General features: G+C 38.0%; 1 long non-coding RNA gene across 2 annotated transcripts; it reads left to right on the top strand.

The window, feature by feature from the left end:
* Positions 1–18: 18 nt before the first annotated feature.
* On the top strand, positions 19–19607 carry LOC130913252 (uncharacterized). Of its 2 annotated transcripts, none has more exons than XR_009062737.1 (3): positions 19–127; positions 19033–19356; positions 19432–19607. It is a non-coding gene; the product is annotated as an uncharacterized LOC130913252 (long non-coding RNA). The 2 variants fall into 2 exon arrangements; XR_009062738.1 differs by having other exon boundaries at positions 31–127; positions 19089–19356.
* The last annotated feature ends 645 nt before the right edge of the window (positions 19608–20252 follow it).

The following is a 20252-nucleotide window of genomic DNA, read 5'->3' as shown; positions in this document are numbered from 1 at the left end:
AAGCAGGAAGTGACGAAAGTAGGAAGTAGTGACAGACTTACGTGTGTAAGAAAGCAGCATGGCTGCGCTCATTGGGTTTCTTAATCCAATGCAATCTTACCTGAAAACCCCTCAGAAGGCAATGACTGTGAGTTTTATATAATAATTCCAAACCTATGTTCCTATATTGATAGTAATTTCTGCCCTTTATTGCATTTGTATGTTTTTATTTACAGTGGGGCAAATAGGTATTTAGTCAACCACTAATTGTGCAAGTCCTCCCGCTTGAAAATATTAGAGAGGCTTGTAATTGTCAACATGGGTAAACCTCAACCATGAGAGACAGAATGTGAAAAAAAAAACCCAGAAAATCACAGTGTTTGATTTTTAAAGAATTAATTTGCAAATCATGGTGGAAAATATATGTTCAATACCAAAAGTTCATCTCAAACCTTTGTTATGTACCCTTTGTTGGCAATAACGGAGGCCAAACGTTTTCTGTAACTCTTCACAAGCTTTTCACACACTGTTGCTGGTATTTTGGCCCATTCCTCCATGCAGATCTCCTCTAGAGCAGTGATGTTTTGGGGCTGTCGTTGTGCAACACCGACTTTCATCTTCCTCCACAGATTTTCTATGAGGTTGAGATCTGGAGACTGGCTAGGCCATTCCAGGACCTTGAAATGTTTCTTACGAAGCCACTCCTTTGTTGCCCTGGCTGTGTGTTTGGGATCATTGTGTTAAGTGTTCAAAGTGTTAAAATATCTTTAATTCCCCCCTTCGACTGGTTGTTGCAACAGAATATTTTCCACTAGCTTTGTCCCCGCCCCACACATCTTGATGGGCCAATGAAAATGTTGAGGGGCCTGCGAATAATCATCTCCTTGGACCCCCACCCACTGAGCGTTAACCTCGGGGGCCCAGCTTCTACTTATCACACCCGGGCCCTGTTCACATTTATTCCGCCACTGTACCAATGGTTATTATTTTGGTTGTGATTCAGCTGCATGTCATTACATGAAGAGCTGTTTGTATTATTTGTGTGTCGTCATTTCACATTATGAGAAAGAAAACACGTTAGATACAATAATCAATGTCTGGCATGGTGATTAGATCGCCACTGGAGCCCAGCGGAAATTTTGGCTTGTTCATTCTCAACCTTCAGTCTCTTACAACATATGGTATCTACATATCTAACTTACTACTTACTGGCTTGGGAGTGGGCTAAACTATTTAATAACAACAGTTGTACTAAAACTATCCTGCCAAATTGACTGATGTTTCCTAATTTGTGTTTGCTTAATATGCACGCTGTCTTACAAACTATTTCAGTGATTAATCATTTGACACAATGTCATAATTGAAAAGTTAAAACAAATGGCAGCTGCGATGTACGTCAATTCAAGTAGGGAGACCGTCTGTTTGCGATCAGCAAACCCGTGTTAAGAACCCACTTTGATTCCAATTGAAACTACATCACAGTAAGCACATGCAACAACGCGTCATTCATCGAATGTGATAATTTTGTTTGGTTTGTATCTAATAAACTGTAAACATTTCAGTGAAGTGTTTGACATCTCCTTTGTTCACAAAATCAAACGAATGACCCCACCCATGTTCCTGGCTGCTTATCTGCTCCAAACTCAAACTTTACTTTTAAAACAAAAATTTAATCAGTCCTGAATATAAAACACATGCGCTCAAATACTGAACGTGTTTTTCATTATGTTAGTGAGAAATCACCAAAAAGCTCCCCTCACATTCTACAGCTCAAGATCTTAGGTGACGTTTAATGCTGACGGGCTGCTTTTTCAGGAACCACTTCTGTGTTTATGATACTGTTGTCACAATACAAAAATGTTCAACTTGATATCAATACTAAAAAAATAGTAGATACAAGACAATTTTCGACACCATGTGAATAAAAATAAAAACTAAAATTACCTGTGAACTCTTATCTTTCTCCATTGCTGATCATTATTTTTGACCCCTCCCAAAGAAAATTCTCAAATTGCCCCAACATTAACAGGAAATGACCCATAATGCCCCAAAATGATCAGAAAGTGTAGCCAAATCACCTGAAAGCAGAGGTGCTGGTCTTTCAATGAGGGAAAGCAGCACTCGCTCCTTGGTAGGGAAAGAAATTAGAGTGCCAGAAGTCAAGTCTCCAAACACAAGCAGCTACAAGAGAAAAACACACTAAAAATAAGCTTTTGCTAGACATTTTTAACAGAGCAAGTGTCGCTAGGATGGTTATGAAAGACTCCGGTTCAACTCGGAACAAAGGAATGAAAATTGGAAAATGTCTCTCACTGATGTGAATACGACAGGATCACGGATTCCCTCATTTTGCTGTCAATCAAAAAGAGATTCAGCCTCAGACAGATCGTCCAATCATTATATAGAGAAACAGGGTGTCCAAGCAAGTCAAGCCCCACCCACTGCCCATAGACCCCGAGAGACACACACTGTCCGATGAGATACATTTTGTGCTGGTGCACAAAAAAGTTAGGTGCCGCAGTGCAACCAATTAAAAAACGTAAGTGTGGAGCCTTGGCAATATATATCGCAACGTTATTTTTTTCCCCGATATCATTTAGGCCTAATTTATATGTTGTTTTACTGTTTAAGGGCTAAAAGTAGCAAAATAGTCCAGAAATGGCCGGCCTACCGGGATTTGTCCAGATCCTTCTGAATAGCCACTTCAGGGCTGGTGGTAGAGGAAAACCAAATATATGGGTATCGAAACTTTTGAAATCAAATATACAACATTTCAATGTCAATACTGCCATACTTGTTGATGCTTTTGACAGCCCTTTTAACTTCCTGACTTTTTATAACTCCAAATAGAAGACTATTTAAATGGACTATACGGGATATTTAAGAGTTAAATTTAAAATACTTTTTTACTCCATCTATGCTCCACTATGAATGCACAGAGCCCTGACATTTTAACTGAGACTGCCACCAAAAAGCCCTTTTTCTTCCCTTCCATAGATAGTGTCAGCTTGGCAAAAATACTTTTCTAACCCACTTAGGACATGCTACTCACGGTTTTTAGGTTTCTAGTGCTAATTTGATGGGTAAAACGCTCGTTGCTTTATGTTCGTGCTCATACAAGCTGTGTGCGCAACTGCGAGCTGCAATTAAGCTTTAGGCCGAAGGTGATAATGACTTCTCTGCCCTAAAAGACAATGACATAAACAAAAGTTTTTATTTGGAGAGCAAACCTTAATTCAATGGTGTACGCCGGTATAACTTTTTGTGTGTATGTCGTTAAATTTACCATTAACGTGAGAAGTGTAGTCCTAAAGAGCAAATTTGGTTATTGAAGAGTTAAAAGCTTAACACAGAAAGGTTTCCAGTAAACAACATACCAACGTTACAGGTCATTTACGCAAGGCGATGATAAACTGACTGTGGCTAGTGAAATCCTTTTAATTGTGTGGTCAATTGAAAACAAATAAACATCTTACCAACATGGCATGAAAAACAACATTGTGAAACTTTAGGTTCATAGTGGTTTCATTCATTCAAGTTATTCTTACCATAACAACCAAAGCAACAACATTTGAATAAACCCCATTTCTTGCCTAAGCCACTAGCCACTGTAACACACTGGAAAATGCTACTCATGTTCTTGTCAGAAACACCCACATTTATCATACATGTGGAGAAACCCAGCTATTTGTGGTATATTAGATTAACGACCTGAATATGTTCCATAGTAATCTCCATGTGTGACTCAGTGTTGTGGCTACCCTGACTTTATTCACTCACCTCCAGTGCAGGTCAGATGAATCAACCTCCAGTAATACATCAACATACATGTTGTCGGTTTGGCATGACTCAGATTTACTGGTGTGTTCTGAGTCATGGATTAGTACTTAGTTTCATTCTCTCCGCCAGTAAGAAAAAACTTCCTTCTCTACTTCTGTGAAGTTGGCCCCCCTTCAGACGTAAAGGTCAACCAGCCCCCCATTTTGATTGAAAATGGGTAAAAATGGTGTAAGTCCTTTGTGCTGGTTTGTGCTGTAAAAAAATTGGTTTGTGTTGCAACAGTTTTGTAGATATTGGGCTTTTAACTTGTACTGATGACGCCACACAACACCCCAATTACTGCAAAATGGACATGAGGTGGTGCCATTCGTTTGCGCTCCGTTTGTGCTAGTTTGTGCTTTAGAAATTTTCGTCTTATGTTTGTTATAGTTTGTTTTGTTAGTTGGTTTGTGCTACCACGGTTTTGTACTTGTCACAACTAAAGCACTCCTGTGCAATTTTTTTTTCTATGAAAAACAATAAAAAAAAATAAAAAAAACTGCAGAAAAAAACGCGTCAATACAAACAGAATTTTTTACAGCACAAACTAGCACAAACATAGTACACATGAACAGCACCACTTCAAGTCCATTTTGAAGTAAATGGCGGCTGCGTGACGTCATCACTACAAAATAAAAGCACAATATCAGCAAATCTGTTGCTGCACAAACAAATATTTTTACATCACAAACAAAGCATAAATGGCTAACAACCTTTATAGACATTTTTAATCAAAATGGAGGGCTGGTTGACCTCAAATTGACTTATAAAAGAATTGTAAATATCTCATAACACGATAGCAGCACAAACGTAGCACAAATGATTGACACCATTTTTATATAAACTTATGTCTGACGGGGCGCCAGCTTTACGGAGGTTCCTTCTATATGTCTGTTTGTGTTCAAGATAACTCAAGAACGGATAAAGGGATTATTATCAACCTTGCTGGATACTGTATGTTTGGAAAATGAAACAAAAGAGGTAATTGAATTCATAGGTAACGAGGTCAAGGGTCACCCCTTTGAATTTGGCTGCCTAGGCGGAGGTCTGCTTTCTCAGAGTGCTTATCTCTCATCTAGTTTTTTTTCCCCCAGAACACATTACTTTTCCATCTATAAATATACCTATCTGCTGCTTTTGCTTTTTATGATTGATTATAGTTAAATGTCCACCATAAATACTTAAGTTATGATCTGATTTTATCAACAATATAAATTTAGGATTTATAACTGACAATAATCCCACTTGCCAAACAGCAAGCGTTCACGCTGAAGACCCCTTTGACGATTTGATCAGATATCATGATCTCAGTTCGCAGATGGAATTGCTTAAGAGATTCTCCCACATTTGTCTGCAGCTGTTCCTAACACACCCATGAGTGAGAACTTGGCAGTATTAAGACAAACGAGCATATATGGATCTTAAGGAGCTACAATATATGTCCCCTTCTGACATAAACTCATGTACAGTAAATACTCACCCATATTTCTCATGATGTAACATCTTCAAAATGTGCTGTTCGCTAGTGTCCAGTATGACAAAAAATATCCCTGGAATAGCAATATTCAGTCTCTAGAAAATGGAATTTTAATACCTCCGCCAGTACTTGAAACCTACAAATGACAGAGGTATGTCTTCGGTCCCGTATGTAGCCTGTTTGTCTTTATTTTTGTATTCAGTATAACTCAAGAACGAATTAAGGGATTGTTATTAAACTTGGACAATGTGTTTGCAATATTAAACGGAAGAGGTGATTAAAAAAAAAAAAAAATGGCGTAATGAGGTCAAATTTCAAGGGTTACGGGGTCAAATTGAATCTGTCTGTAATGCGTTCAAGATAACTCAAGAACAAAGGGATTATCATCAAACTCGCAGTTTATGTTTGTATTATTAAACAGAAGTGGTGATTAAATTTTGGGCTAAAGAGGTCAAAGGTCACAGGGTCAAATTCAATTTGGCTTAGGCAGAGGTCTGCTCTCTCAGAGTGCTTCTCTCGTTGTGTTATATGTTGGTAAACATATGGCTCAACATATGCAAAACAATTGGTATACTTTATTGTGTAAAGAAAATATAAGGCTTAAGGAAGCTATACTTTCAGTGTTCTGCTAATTTTATGATAAAACTGAGGTAAAAGCAGTTATTTTGATATTAAAATAATAATAATGATGACAGTGTTAATGTTTAGCCCTTCTTCATAGGAATGAGCTATTTTAACTGTAATCATTGCCTGTAAGCATTTTTTATTTTCTCAGACAAATGAAACCCAACCACAAATAAATATGAATCAAAAAGATATAAATATTTATGCATGACTACTGCGGCTCTTGTCATTACCCTGCTGCGCCCTTTGGCATGTGTCCGTCGTGACTGCTTGCTCAAGAGCCGTCGTAGTCCGCTGAAACTCCGGTGGCATTAAAAAAACTGTTCGGGAAGTGGAAGAAGTCGGCAGTTTTGACCAATCTGCAGTAATTCAGCCCTGTCATACTGAATAAATTCATCTTTAATATTTCATATTCCATTTAACACAAGATTTGTATTTGTCATGAAAATGCAAATTATATTGCAGTCAGTGATTCAATACTTCTACAAAGAATATCCTGCAATAATATTGGAGTACAGATAAGACAATGATGACATTTTGTGTTGCCCATGCAGTATGCTCTGGTTGTCAGCCTCGTGTTTGTTGTCTCTGTTGCCTTTTTCTCATTTCGAATCTTCCTCCTCATCCAAATATGACTCAAACATATGTGGCTGTATGTCACAGACTTCCTCTGGATTGCCAATATCGTGCGTAAAATCTCCATGCAAATATGTCCCCCAGTGACGTCATCACCAAGATGGAGTATCCAGACCTCTAAGATGATTTAAAGACGCATTCTCGTCATCCACGCTATGCTCAATTGTTGCATGTAGTTGAATAGTCTCTAAGCGATTTGGAAAGGCAGAATCTCAGTGCGATTATATTAAACAGATGTTTGCGGACCTAATAAGATGGCTGATTACAGTCACAGAAAAACACTCAACCTTCATTTAAAATAATTAAAACTAGGGCTGTCAAACGATTAAAATTTTTAATCGAGTTAATCACAGCTTAAAAATTAATTAATCGTAATTAATCGCGATTCAAACCATCAATAAAATATGCCATATTTTTCTGTAAATTATTGTTGGAATGGAAAGATAAGACATAAGACGGATATATACATTCAACATACTGTAAATAAGTACTATATTTGTTTATTATAACATCAAATCAACAAGATGGCATTAACATTAACATTCTGTGAAAGCGATCCATGGATGGAAAGACTTGTAGTTCTTAAAAGATAAATGTTAGTACAAGTTATAGAAATTTTATATTAAAATCCCTCTTAATGTTTTCGTTTTAATAAAATTTGTAAAATTTTCAATCAAAAAATAAACTAGTAGCTCGCCATTGTTGATGTCAATAATTACACCATGCTCATTGTGCTGAAACCCATAAAATCAGTCGCACCCAAGCGCCAGCAGAGGGCGACAAAACACCAAAAAACACAAGTAACAAGTTGACATGACACTGTGCTGCCATTTTAATCTGTTTGAGCGGGGCATGTGCGTTAATTGCGTCAATATTTTAACGTGATTAATTTAAAAAATTTATTACTGCCTGTTAACGCCATAATTTTGAAAGCCCTAATTAAAACATGATCGATATTTGCCACGGCATTTTGGAGGGAGGGATCATTTTAGCTTTTTTCCCCCTTGTATGTAGTGGGCATTATTTTTTTTTTCATTTTCCTGATATGACATACTTTGAAATATTTCATTTCTGTGTGTGATGTAAACTGATATTGGAGCCCAAGAAAGTCCAAAGAAGAGTCATGTCACACTTCATAATCATAACTGATATCCCTTACATTTAGTTTTCATGATAGAATTGCAAATGTTTGAAACAGGCATTCAAATATCAGACTACTAATGATGGGTAAAAAGCTGCAAAGCCCCCAAATGGGTGAGGTACGAGGCTGTAATAATGCATCTTTCAGAGCCAGGCCAAACACAACGTTGACTTTAACCGTTTTATATATAAAGCAAGCTGCGATGTAAAGAACTGTGCATTCCCCCAACCTAAACACACTGCCCCCGCCTCTCCCCTGCCTGGCACGCAGCCTGCCTTAACAGAGGATTCTTTGTGTAATCGGCGGCACTGTGAAAGCGAGAGAAAATGAGAGTGGAATGGATTTCTTATAACCTTTTCTTATCCTCAATCACGCTGCAAGACCCATGTTTGGCAGGAAATAATCGAATGAAGTAATGGTTGTAAACGACTTGAATGCCTATTCATCGGGGGAGTGATGAAGCTCATACAATGACTTGGGAGGAAAATGAGGAAAAGAATAATAATAATGTTCTGATTATTGTAGAGGCTTACATTCATCCAAGTTTCAATAGGCACTCGCCAGCCACTTCATTGAAATATTGAGAGGTCTGTTATGTTATGTCTGTTATACCATCTCTACATCTTTGATTCAATTGATGTCTGCTGAGTCAAAAAAAAAAAAAAAAAAAAAAAAAAAAAGATCATACAATGCATTGGTGTATTGTCAAGGATGACCATAACGAAAGTATGAAAAAAATATATCTAAACATGAAACATATTTTGTATTTTATTGAACTTTATGTACAAATGTCTTTGTTATCTGTGCTAAGTGTTACAGTTTACCTCAAGTGAAGTGTATTAATTTACTTGAAAGTACGGATGTCTCCGATCCGATCACATGATCGGAAATCGGGGCGATCACACCATTTTTCAGAGGATCGGAATTGGTTAAGGATCTGATTTTTAATTTAAGTGTATATATATATATATATATATACATATATATATATATACACATGTTTTTTTAAGATCTAAACAAAAAGATCCAGGAATAAAATGGCATTCCCAAAAGGAACAAAAATATATACAATTTATACTCCGCAACACTCCTGGAAAAAGCTGGTAAGGAAGTACTGTAACCAATACAGCACTGTAACATGTTAGGAATTTTTTTTTTTGTATCGGATTGCGACTCGGTATTGGCAGATTCTCAAAATCAAGTGACTTGGACTCGGGTGCAAAAATATGCGATCAGGACATCCCTACTTGAAAGTCATTGGCACTGGACTCTGAGGCATTGTTCAAAAAAACTTTCCAACAGCAACATGTTAGATAAAAAACGGTTGATTACCAAAATCTACACTGAACGAATTGCTTTCGTCAACAATGACGATAACTAAAATATTATGTTGAATTTTTTTTATGATGATGACGTGACAATGACAAGCGAAAAACGTGTCTTGAGAGACTAAAATAATGCCAGTTTTTTTGTCTGACGAGAAGACAAAGACGAAAATGCGACAGTTTTTATCATATGCATTTTCTTATTATACATGTAGTAGGTCAGCCTGCATCTTAGTAGTGTTCGGCTCATGTCCATTATGTGACATATACTGACCCCCCCCCCGCCCCATCCACCGGTGTTTAGGATGTGCTTCAAACTAGGCTGCTCTCCAGGCTTGCTTGTTTTGAAACACATGGTAAGATATGTTTTCTTATTTTGGCAAGCGAGAATATGCAATGTTGCTTTAGCCATTAAAGGTTTGTGTTGAGTGATCATCACACATTAAATATAACTCGTAGCATTAGCATAGCATTCTAGTTAGCATTAGCATCACCCTTAGCGTGGCGAGCGTCCTCTCATACTTTCGGAAAACTTTTTTTTACATACAGTTTGTGGCGTCCAGATGCTATAATTAATTGAAAATAATTTACCGTCTTCCTGCTGAGTTTTTATTATCATCACAAAGTTGGTGTTGTCCTTGTAGACGGTACAAAATGCTCTCGTCTGTCACTGCGCCTTCAAAACAGTTGAAAACTTTTATTTATTTATTCATTTCAGGACAAAAACGTTTTGATATGTACAGACAAAAACATTTTGAGTTAGCGTCAAGTAAAACTTGACGAAATTTTGTTGAATTTTCGTCTACGAAAAACCCATTTTGAAATGACAAAAATGTAACCAGGAAAAATAAATATTTCCATCCAGAAGACTAAGCTGAAAATGAAAAGGGCTGCCAAAAACAACACTGACACAATGTTGATAAATCTTAATTCAACAATGTGCTTATTGTGTGACTTTACTTTGTGGAAGTCTTGAAGAACTCTTTTAGACTCTCCAATATGAAACAAAGTATGGCAATCAAATAATTAGATACAGCTGCAGCTACGGATATCCTACTGTGCTTTCCTACAAAAATAATAAACAGTCATTTTAAATGAAGAGTTCACTGACAGTCTGAGAAGTGACTAGTATTAGCTTTGAAAAGGAATCTTGCATTGGATCCCCTTAGGAAAACAATATAAAGGTTCAATGTCAATCACCTGAAGAGTCCTGCAAATGTGCACTGAAAATGTTTAAATGTGATCTATATTCATGTCTGCAAGGCATTTTGAGGGCTTGAAGTTGGCAAGTGAGATGTTCCAATGATTGAACAATATTGTAAAAGAATAAACACCAAGAATCTAGATTTCAAAGTGTTTTTTCTTAAAGTTTTAAAGAATTTCTATATTATTTCATACAATTATAAATGCATTTATAAATGAATGCAATGTTGATGAAAGCTAAATTAACAAAATCAAAATGAATAGAAACAAATACACTTTGGTTACGGCCACAAGTAACATTCTTTGATGGTGATAGAAGAACCAGATCTGCTCTCAAAGTAATCAATTTTTAACCACTTAGTTTGAGGAAACACGTCAACAACTTTATTCCGTTATTACCTCCACTAGTTAGTGTAACCTACAGAATGCAGAGCTTATGTATTCTTTTCCGTATATCGGTTTGTATGTTTTTGTTAAAGATAACTCAAAAACAAATATAAGGATTATTATCAAATTTGCAGTGTTTTCAATATGAAAAGAGGTGATTACATTTTAGAGTATTGAGGTCAAAAGTCAAAGGTTGCCAATGTCAGAAAATGATCGTCAAATCATCCATTGGGTAGGATGGCCACAATCATTCGCTGCCAAGCTCTCCAATCAAAATGGATTGGACCTCTATCGTAGTCAATGGCACTGTGAAATTATTGATTCATTTTTATTTCGAGCAGTTATGAAATAAATACAACAACAAAGAGAATAAAAACAATAATAATAGTAATGACAATAACAAATAATAACAATAATGATAACAAAATACACATATATACATACCGTCTTTTCCTGACTATAAGACCCCCATTTTTGTCTAATAGTTTGGTTGGGCCTGGAACTTATACTCAGATGGGACTTATACTATATTGATACTTATATTCGAGGCATGCACTCCACCTTGAGTTGGTGCAGTTGTTCAAAAGTGATACTTAAGATGAAGTCTGGAGGGCGATCGAGAGTTTGTTTTGTTTATAGTTATCTGAATAACTGTTATTAGGTTAACAGATACCTATTTAGCACTTTGTTCTCCATTTTATTACAGTGGTACCGCGACATACGAATTGAATTAGTTCCAGGACCTGGTTTGTAAGTCGAAATGGTTGTATGCCGAGTAAGATTTTCCTAAAGAACACATTATAATTCCATTAATTCGTTCCACAGCCCAAAAAACAATGCTTAATCTTTCATAAATACTGCAGGTAAAATTACAAACAGCAATTACACATAGCAAAGCAGATAAATAATAAATACAAATCGGAATAATAATAATAATAATATAATCATAATAATGTAACGAATTGGGTTCTAATGTGGGGGTTGTGTTTTGCATGCTGTTCCTGAATGCACCGTGTGACTGACGAGAGAGTGCGAGAGGTGTGGAAGAGTGGGAAGTTTTTTCTTTTTATTTGCATGTTCTGTTGTTATTGGCGTTAGCGATGACAGACAGCAGTCATATTGTGTTGCACAAGTTCTGAAATAAATGATTAAAAAACTGACAAATCTGGCAATTTCTTTGCCGATGTTACAATAATAAATAATTGTCACCTTAACTAAGACTGACGAATGGCGGTCGGAGGTGCACTGTCAAGATCATAGACATATTCCGAAACAGTTCAATGGCGCGTACACCACTCATATTTTCTGTCATTTACATCTCAATTTCAATGGTAAGCGTCACCTTTTTGCTTTTTTAACCTTTGTGTCCGTGCTGACGTCTTGTGGGAAAACAAGGAAACTGCAACACTGTTGTAAATCAATGTATTTTGAGCATGTTGCCATATGTCGAGACAAATGACGAGTCAAAATTTACTTCGAATGTCAAAAGGATCGTATGTCGTGGTGTTAATATGTCCTAACACTAAACCCTAATGTTTGTGAAATGAACTCCCCAAAATTCAATTTACCGTAATTTTCCGAAAATAACACACACTTTTTTCCCCCCAAATTTACTCGTAAAATCATGGGTGCGTGTTATTCACAAGTACAGGGACGGAGACAGAAAAAAATCATCATGATTCATGTTCCATCGTAAGCATGGACCAGCACAATATTACAGTGGGGAGAACAAGTATTTGATACACAGTCAATGGGAAAACCCATTGGCAGTGTATCAAATACTTGTTCTCCCCATTGTACCTAATCTGAACGACAGTGATATAATAATCAAGTTTCATGTGGTAAATAATTGTTTTCATGGTATTTTTCACATCTTATAAAATTAAAATGTTTTTTTGTACTATTCGTTTATTATTTACTGGTACATTTTTCAAACCTTTGCGTTGCAACATGGCGGCACACGGCGATGTTGTCTTGACGAGAACGTATTCGTTTCGTATAAATGTTGACCATGTGGCGAGCTAGGACAGGAGTCTGAGGAAGAGTGTCGAACCACTGAGCCAAGCCGCGTTGTTTTATTTACATTGAAACTCACAAAGTCTTCACGCAAATCACGGGACATTTGTTTACTTCCGGCTGTTCCCTTAACTAAACTCTTCCCCCCCGGGAACTACACAACTTGCCAACATTAGTTCCGCTGGTGAATTCTGTTAAAACTCGCTACAACTCCTTACTTTGTGAAAATTATTATTGTACACTGTGAGCAATTTTACCACAGAAAACTGATATTCTATTTTTTTTTTTTTTTTTTTTAATATTTGACAAAAGGATTAAAAAATGCTGCAACCGCGTACTTTATAAAAATTCGAGACACGAGACTCATATTTATTGGTGCTAAAATTAGGGTGCGCTTTATACATGGTTACAAGAATTTTCCCAAAATTTTACAGGTAAAGTTGGGGTGCGCGTTATACACGGGTGTGCATTATATTCGGGAGATTACGGTATACTACAGTGCGACATATATGTTTTTCTCCCTCTGCATTGTGCATTTTGGCTGGAGTGACTTATGAGGACGTGAAAAGGAGTGAAAATACAATAAATATATATATTTTTTATACATATAAATGTAGCTCAAAAAGGGTCAGGAAGAAGCTGAGCTTTTTCGTGTCCCAACCCCTAATCAGTCCTTAAAATTTTCATGAAAGCACAGTCACTTCAAAATATCATCATCATCACCAACGCCATCATTACCACCGCCACCATCATCGTCATCGCCTTCACCATCACCATTGTCCCCATAAAAGAGTCAAAGTATTTATAATAACAAATTGAATGGTGCTCATGGTGATAACCATTGTTCTATAGGTGCATAATAATTCAGTTGCCAGCATTGGCAGTGAACGAGTTAATATTGTATAGAAATTAAACGGGCCACCCACTCACCAAAATGTCCGTTTCCTAGACGAGATTAATCTCACTGTGAAATGTTTGCATCCTATAAACACAAATGCAAATAGAGGTCCCTGAGGGAGTTGCTTTTGAAGACCACCCGACATTTTTAACAGAAGGGCAGGAAGTTCAACCCCAGATCTCAAACAAGGTGACAGCGTTGTGGTACAAAATGCAGCTGTTGCAGTTGTTCAACAGAGTTCACTAGTAAAGAAACACATGTTTGAATGCTCCTCTGCAGCGCCGACATCATGTTTCTATGTTTTTGGCATACCACAACACATAAAATAGTCTACTGTATTTTCACTAGCAGGTCGCAAATGGATACTCATTTAATAGGAGGAGCAGTTATGATGCAAAGGTTTAGCAGTCAAGTCCAGGACAGTTACTTCTAACTACAGCAGTCAAACACATGTATTCTGAGGGGGGTATTTTATGCAAGTCTGCTGTGTAATGTTATCCACATGCAAGTTCTTTTCCTTTCCAACCTCCTCAGCTCTTTCTCTCCCCTGCTAATCATAAAAGTCTCCTCCTTTGCCAATCACATAAATATCATGAAGCAAAATGTGAATGAAAAGGTGGCTTTTTTCACTGAATCTGTTCATAACCTTCAAGGACAGAACTGCAATTTCATGTGATTCTAAAGCCCCTTTCACACTTATATCCCTATAAATTCCCGTGTAAGATGACGCACGATTTACCTGCATCATTGCTTTCGCACATGGAGAGAGATCCTGGGAATAACGCAGGTTGGACACATTCACATACTCGTCCCTTGTTGTCGACTCAGCACTCTCTGTACTGCTTGCGTGATTTTTTAACCCGGACATTACGACATTTTTGGTCAGCATCGGCAACAATATAAACCACACATTTCCAAAGATGGACGATGGACTCTCTTCCTCGTCTCTATGATCCAGTAGCAAAAATTTCATTATGTTTTCAGTTGAATTTTGCTATTTCGAGTTTGCCATATTGATAATTGCGATGTTTTTTTTTTACCACTTTTCGTCTTACTGCGAAGAAAGACGAAATGATGGTCGGCCCGACATGCTATTTACCTTATCCGCCATTGGGCTGTGATTGATTGCTTTCACACATACCGCTTCCCGGGAAAGTCCCGGACATTATACTAAGACGCGACTCGGTAAATGTACGCGTCATCTCGATGTCAATCGACCCAGGAAATTGCTTTCACACATAAGGGCTACCTGTTTAAATCCGGGATTTTAACTGTGTTTAGGTATGTGTGAAAGGGGTTTAGATGCGAGCACAAAACTAGTTAAACTGTTTATGGTTTGTTTGTTATTTTGCTGATTCTATACAATTTTTGGCCACTCATTTCAAATCTTCCATTAGTTTTTTTTCTGTATGCTTTAGGTTTCATGCAATGGACATTTTTGATATTCTCATATTAGTGTCTTTTATATAGTTTTCATCGACCGTATTGTCCGCACTATAAGGTGCATAAGAGTATAAGGCGCATATTCAACAAATGCCCTATTTTAAAACTGTTTTCATATATTGGGCGTACTGCATTATAAGGCGCAGTTGTAGTTGTAATAGTGGTTGGGCTTGCGTTATGCATTTACAAGATGAAGCTGTGCTAAAGGGAATGTTATGGCATGATTAAACAATATTGATCCATATATAAGGCGCACTTTTAAGAAAATTGAAGGCTTTTAGGGGTGCCTTACAGTGCGGAAAATACGGTATTCTTAAATATTTTCATATATTTTCACCCAATAGTTAATGTAAATCACTTTTCTTTCAGATGTTTAAAGGACATACAGTATACAGTCCGACTTGAAATATAATTAAACCAAAAGACTGTCATGTTTTTTCTGTTTAAAAAATTTTTTTTTTTTTTTTTTTATGACAACAAACGCATATGAATAGGCTTTTACTTTAGACATGTTCATATTCTTCACACATGGTCAAATCGCATAAATAAAACTACTATTGTGAAAATAAATGTTTACTGAAAATATAGATTGTAGGTTGGTGGATAACATTTTTGTTTAAACTAAAATCTTTTTACTGACTGAAACTTTTTGAGTACGGTATTTGTTAACTAAAAATTAGACTGACATTAATACGTTTAGAAATGATTAAAATATCACAAAGCCTAATAAGTATTTTCATCCAAAAAGGCTAAAACTAAAAGGGTTGTCAAAACCAACACTGCTGTTAATGCTTCCGGATTCCAGTCTGGACTTTTAAGTGGAAGAAAATAGATGGGAGAAGAAAGAAAGAAAGAAAAACTGTAAAAATAACTCAAGGTTAGTGAATATCTGTTTGGCGTTTCTTATCCCTTTAATACTTTAATGGAATCTACAGCTGTATCTCTCTTTTAAAAATTCACTTCATTTTAAACAAGCTTCTACACAAGCCGAGTGGCTTTCCTGGAGGTCTGGCGCAAACATGACGATACTGTAGTTTCAGTACCATCATTTTTCTGCAGTGGAAGGAACCAAGAAAAAAACTGATAGTAAAGGAACAAGGGATAGATCAGAATTGTAAACATTATTTACCTGCAGCTAAACATTTGCCGACTAACATATATATACACAACTGTATGCATTGATGATGTGATATTCTCCAGGACAGGTCAGTTGCGAACCATGTGAGGAGTCTGAATTTGTTAAACCTCTGTGAACACTAAATCACTTTCAATGTCTTGAGTTTTTCCATTGCAATTCAGGATGAAGCCAGATTGGCCCAATAAACAGGGTTGTCCTTCCAGTTGATATAATTAATGTGCTCTCATCCAAGACTTTGGATATTTGCTCCTTGCCTGGTTTTGTTTGCAAAACAAAGACACACTAGTCTTCCAGCAAAATCTACTGGGAGAGAAAATAAAGAAACAAACCCTTCAATTTCGCTTCCCGTTACTTCGCGTGAGGTGCATTCAAGTTCGGCTAATGAAACAGGACATTTGAAATGAGGACAAAAATTGCCGTCAATTAAATTGAACAAAAAAACAACACTAATATGCCAAAAAAGAAAATAGAAGCTTAGTGGGTTTTTCAGTCATGAACTCTTTAGCTGCTACTGCGTCCAATCCATTTTGACTAGGAGGGGTTGGAAGTGAATAATCCCTGCCATCCCTCCCAGCCAAAATGTATTGGAAGTCTAGCATCATCACTGGAACTGAGATGTCATAATAAGTCCTTCCAATTTGAATGAATGAACGTGTATCATTGTCAAAGGCAGACAATGAGTTAAATGGAACGACAAGTTTTTTCATTCCTCTTCCATTCCAGATTGCAGTCTTAGAGGCAAGACACACAGGAGGCGATTAGCGATGGCGAAATGCGAAAGTCTTCGCCATTTATCTGAAAGCCAACACAAAGGGTGCGATGCAACTGCAGGGGCAAGCGACAGCGACACTCTGCCTGTGAGTCATCGCTCCTATCTGATCGGCTATGAATTTGGATGAAATTTAAACATTTCTGGTCTTTTCCGATTGCAACAATGCAGAGGCAGAATAGTTTGTTGGAATTAATGGAGATACTGATTTTAACCTTGCTTTATTTAAAAAAAAAAAAAAAAAAAAAAAAAAAAAAAACAACAACAACTTAGGATCCACCCTATTTCCGGGTTGGCCAGCGTCCTGCAAGGTTATTTGTCAGTCAATAAATCCGTTGATGATTGCTTGTAGTGCCAGGCGACAGCGACAGAAATACAACCATTGCCTATTTTCTTACATGACATCGCTGGTCCACGTGTGCACTTATATGTGTATGAACGTGAATTTCACGTGCATGAACGTCGCGTCGCCGCAAGACGGTTGGTGATTTTCGCCTCGTCTCGTTCGTTCAGTAGAAATGTATTGAACGCGAGCGTCGTCGCCTCCCGTGTGTCTTGTTTTAGAGCAGGGGTCTCAAACCGGTCATCAAAGGGCCGCAGTGGATGCAGGTTTTTGTTCAAACCCATCATGAGGACAGCCTTACACCAATCTGGTGTCTTATAATGTGTAATCAGTTTTTTGCAGTTAGGTGCTGCTTTTTTTAGCAAAAACCTGATTGGTTGAACTGTCTGTGTTGAATCTGTTGAATCAAAGACCAGGACCCACTGCGGCCCTTTGTGGAATCCGTTTGACACCCCTGCCTTAGAGCCTCTGCATCCTGGTCATGTCTGAAACTCCCACCTCTTTTCCTGATTGGCTTGGCATCAGATCACCGCAAAGTGGTTTGATACTTGAGGTTGGCAAGATGGTAGTGTATGATGAATCAATCAATCAGAACGGACTGTCTTCCTACACAGGCTAGAAGGTGCCCTCCTGAAAAATCTGTCACTATAGGCAAACTATAATGCCATAGTCTTTTACTTTAGTCCCTTGCTCCCTGAAATCCAATATCTGTTACCCCGGAAACCCACTCAATCTGTGTGCTGCAAGTGTGCTGCGCTCAGCTCCGGTGCAGCCCGCTTGCGATGCCCAATGCCCACTGCATACGACTCTAATGCGGTCTGTACACCCACTCCGTACAAAACGGAGACTACGTGATCAGATCAACACGAAGATTATTATTGTGTCAGTATTTTCAGAAACAGAAACATGCACATATATGAGCTGAAAATGCACAAAGGCCAATAGTACAGTTTAGCTACAGTTAAATTCTGTTCAACACACACAAAAGAACACAACAACCCGCAGATGCAACCCCCCCTTACAAATCCACGCACACACACACACACAGACATAGAGTAGCAATTGCAAGAATTGGCTTCAGTGATTTAGCACAGAAGTCTAGCTCACTTTTTACTGTTAATTTTTCTCTGTGCTCACTACTACCTACCAGTCCTACCAGTAACCCACCAATGGGAGCTTCGCGTTGCGACATCAAATGCACCAATAGGAGGGTCGCACTGACAAATTGCGTTGCCGACATTATTCCTATTGACGCTACACAGCTCCCATCTAGCCGGTTAGTTGTGCTCAGCAACTGCAGCTTCCAGAATGTCATCCCGCAAATGGCAAGGAACTCTGCGGTGCTGGGCAAGCACGCTCTCTTCCAGCCGGCTTTGGAAGGACGACCACTCAGTTTTTCCTCAATCGTGGTTGTCATCCTACATCCCACTTTTGACACCAGAGTAGCGCTTGTAAAAATTGGCAGCTTACCTTTAATTATTTATTTTAACCCTGCACTCAATCGTGATGTCAGTAACCCACCAATACGAGTATCGCGTTGCCGCACCAAACGCATCAATAGTACAGTCGCGCTGACGCATCAATGCAGCGCTTCCTAGTGACACTAGAATAGCTTTAGGAAGAATGTCTTTTCCTTAAATCATTTTAAAATATATATTGTTTGGAGATACACAAGCACTGTACATCCTATGCAAACCTATATACACTTTGTTTTGTGTAAATTTCAGTAAATATAATTAAAATTAGATGCATAATACTTTTATAAACATTATTTACTTGAAAGACCGGATATTGCTGCCGTTCTATTTCCTGTTTGGTGCGTCCTACACGACAGGGCTTTATCCGGCTGCAGGTTGACAGACCAGAAAATTGACCTCGTCCACATTTTAGTTTTGATGGACCGGAGCAGCTGGACCCAGGCGGATCCGGACCATCCGGAGCTGAGCGCAACGCTACTGACCGAGTGGGATTCTGGGGTTACGGCCTCTTCTTCCTGAACCTCGCCCCTCCTCCTTTTGTGTATGTGTATCACTGTCTTGATTGCAGGATTGGACAGATGGGTGAGCCTGGGACCACTTGCCAGTGATCATCGTCAGCAGCCTACTTAAACTGGTCCTTGGCTTCACATCATCGCCTTATAAACAACTCTACTCCTCGAGTTTGTGACTCTAGTATTCACGTTGATCCAACAGTTGAATTCCTTCTATTCAGCTCACCTCGCGTTTGTTTACAGATCCTGCCTTGACAGCTCACCTGCTCACTCACCAAGTGCCCGCCTGATCATTTGGACACAGCTTGCTTTCGTATTATGCAGTAAACTATTGTTACCACTACCACCTTGCCTGCCTTCTCTGCACTTTGGTCCTCTGCTTACTCAGAACCATAACAATACGTAAGAAATAAAGTCATGCAGTGAATATGTTCGCCTTGTTGTTTTGTCCCTTCTGTTGTCTTCATGAGACAATTGTCAGAGGAATACAAAATTATTACATGAGTATTATTGATCATCAATGATTATGACATGAAATCTTGAAATTCACCTCTATTTTTTTTTACAAATATAGCTCCTTTTAATAAAGTACGGGCTCCACGTACCAACACTTCATCGTCCTCAGTTGAGATGTCTTCATCTTCCTCTCACTTTTAGGGTTGACTCACCATCACTTGCAAACATGAAAGAACCACGTGTATGGTATTATTTAGCACGTGCATGTGTAAGCTCCATGCTTAGATCCAAACACACGCACACACGTTTTCTGGGTGGAGGTCAGATTTGCTCTCACAGCGTTCGTATTAACAATCTTTCATCAGCTTTGTGTAAAAAACCAGATGCTTGCAGTTCAAGAAAGCAAAGTAAAGCAAACCGTCCATTGAGGCAACTATAGGTTGGAGTTACCTCATGGAATTCTTTCAGATATCCCTAGTGTATGATACACACTGTTTGAAGAAACATCATGAAGACATGCGCGCAAATGTGATTGTTCCAATCACTGCGGTCAATTCTTAGCTGAGACATGTTCCTTAGTAGGAAATCATGCTCTTTGACTACAAGGC

The sequence above is a fragment of the Corythoichthys intestinalis genome, chromosome 3 (genome assembly GCF_030265065.1).
Source record: "Corythoichthys intestinalis isolate RoL2023-P3 chromosome 3, ASM3026506v1, whole genome shotgun sequence".
Lineage (NCBI taxonomy): Eukaryota > Metazoa > Chordata > Actinopteri > Syngnathiformes > Syngnathidae > Corythoichthys > Corythoichthys intestinalis.
This window is presented reverse-complemented; position numbering and strand designations above follow the sequence as displayed.